The sequence below is a fragment of the Echinops telfairi genome, unplaced genomic scaffold, assembly GCF_000313985.2.
Source record: "Echinops telfairi isolate 266 unplaced genomic scaffold, ASM31398v2 ScPeMD7_7409;HRSCAF=8447, whole genome shotgun sequence".
Taxonomy (NCBI): Eukaryota; Metazoa; Chordata; class Mammalia; order Afrosoricida; family Tenrecidae; genus Echinops; species Echinops telfairi.
The window spans coordinates 13,305,797-13,308,417 of NW_022111309.1; the positions used below are offsets into that span (position 1 = coordinate 13,305,797).

The 2,621-nt window shown below is 39.5% G+C and overlaps 1 protein-coding gene across 1 annotated transcript in view; it reads left to right on the plus strand.

Moving 5' to 3' along the window:
• AGBL1 (AGBL carboxypeptidase 1) overlaps positions 1-2,621 on the plus strand; it is a 1,177,048-nt gene that overhangs the window by 382,539 nt on the left and 791,888 nt on the right. The window lies entirely within an intron of this gene.

Genomic DNA, 2,621 nt, shown 5'->3' on the forward strand with positions numbered 1-2,621 from the left:
GATGCCCAAAGCAACCTTTTCCTCTTTCATTTATATTAATGAGTATCACCTAATTGAATTAGATGCCATGTCTGATGAGTGCATATTCTGAATCTAAGTTTCATCTCCTAAGTGAGCGTGTTCTTAGGAACACTTTGCAAAATGCTGCTATCAAACCACTGGTGTAGTGAGAATTGCGCTTGCTCTACCAGCTTGCCATTGTCTTGCTATTTAACCTTTTCAAAAATGGTAATTCCCTCAAGGTTTCATGAATTCCCTTTATGTTTATTTATTTAATACGATAATAATTTGTTGAGATCTTGGTGTTTTCATAGCAAGTTAAGTTCCCATTTGACACTTTCCCTAAAAATGAAAGAGTTCCCTTAGTTCCGTGTATCCCGTGTCACATTCCCCTGGTTTGCACATCTGAGCTCTCATTCCGGTATTCCCTCTTCCCTGCTCCGTCCTTGCTTTTGAGTGCTTGTGGACTTTGGTATTGAAGTAGGCTACAACCTTGTAGGCAATTTTTGTTATTTCGTGTACCACTCAACTGTTTGCAGAAATGTCATCTGCGGGATCGACTCCATTCGAGGTTTAAAGAGACTCTCCGCTTGCTAATCTCAGGTCTGTTTCTGTTTTTCTGGCTTTTTTTTTTTTGAATAAGGATTTGAACACGGAGTAAAAGCTGCCATTCCTCATGAGGTGGCAGGAACGTGAACTGCATGTCCCCTTCTCTTAATGCTCACCCTGTGTTTCACCTGCCATTTGTAATCTCATGCTCCTCTTTAAGAAACCTTTCCTTCTGATGCTAGCCTATAACGACATGAAATAAAACAAACCAAATGCCATTGAGTAGGGATACCAAGTACTCATGTTAGAATAGAACTGTGGGTCAGAGTACTCTTGTGTCTCATGAAATTTTTAAATTCTGATTTCTTGAAAGTGGATTGCCAGCCCCCCCCCCTCCCCAATCAGGTACTGACGATGAATTGGAACCTGGATCCTTTTGCATATTATATTCACTGGAACATACCATATTAACTGTTCGTCCCAGGGACTCCCAGCATTTTATGCATCTCCTTAAATGGGGTAAGACACACTGGTAGGAAGGAGGGATACGAAGGGGAATGGAGAAAATGAGAGCTGAAGAGAGAAAGAAGGAAGGGAGGAGTGAAGCGAAGACCAGACCTATCAAAAGAGGGGGAGGAAGATGAAGAGGGAAGAGTAAATAGGAAAACCCAAAGAAACAAGCTTCCTCGGGCCCTTGTCACTTTCATGGAAACCCTTGTTGACTACCCAGCGTGTACTAATTTCTCTGCTTTCTGTAGAACAGGGATTTCCCATCACACATGGTTTTGTCCCCCAGACACATTGGACAATTTGTCCCAACCGTAGGGCAGGGTCACTGGCATATAGGACATGACTGCTGGCAAACATTCTAAATGGACCAGCTCTCCCCCACAACAGAAACTTATAGGGACCAAAATGAAACTAAGCAAATTTGCTCTAGAGTTGAACTCTGTAGTTTCCATGTTAACATGAATTTAAATGTTTTTTAATGTTTTTGTCTCCTTCTGTACTTGGTTCATCTTCTAAATGTCTAACTCTTAGAAAGCAGAGGCCATGTGTTTGCTTGTTTGGTTGCTTTACAGTTCATGGAGATGCATGCTTAAGTACTCAAAATGCTTTTAGAATAAATATTGAATAAATGAATGAAGGCTGAGCACATGATCCAGTGAGAGGTTTTTTTCCCTGTCACAGTAATAAAAAATATTCTTAAGCTTTGAGGTTGTACTTTTCTAAGTTTTCAGTGATGTTTGCTAGATCTAAGAAGTCTGCATGGAATCTGGATAAGATATGGAGGAAGCATGGTCTATTGAAGGATATTAGCACTAGGAGGCAGAATAGATGTCCATTGTCAACTCTCTCCACAGTTCATGGGTTTTCTTTGAGCATCAATTTTCTCGTCTAAAAAATGGAAATAGTGATATCTAATGTGTAGGGTTGTTGTGAAGATCCAGCCTTTATATACTGATAATGTTACTAAGTAAATATTTATAATATTATCTGTATTCAAGCTGAGACAGGCATCTTTTTCTATTTCCAGAAAATATTCAGAGATGCATCATGAAGTACACAGTTTTTCCTGGGAAGCTACAAAGTTGGAAAAAGGAATAATACTTCGAGAGATTCCTGTGTGCCAGACAGCTTTTCATGTTTTCCATTTAAGTGTTAAGGAAACCCTGTGAGGTAGTGAGTGCTTTTCTCATTTTAGCGATGAGGAAAGTGGTGTACAGAAAGGGAAGCTCACAAAGAACTTCTGTTAATAGTGGCAGATTCAGATGTTAGATTTGAAGACCACTGATATTTCAAGTGGATGTGCTACCTTCCAAGCTTATATGAAAGGGCCAATTTGGAAATTTGATCATTCACAGGAAGATGATAAGTTGCAGTTTAGGCAGAGAAATCATCATAATGTAGGTGCAGAATGAGTGTGTGTGCCCATGTCTGTTTTGTGTGAATGCATTTCTTATGTACTCCTTTACTAGTAGTAGCATTTTAATCTCATTTTATTAGAGAAGATACTGCTGGTGAGTGGTTAATTTGCCCAAATTTAGAGCTAGTAAGTGATTGACCTTGAG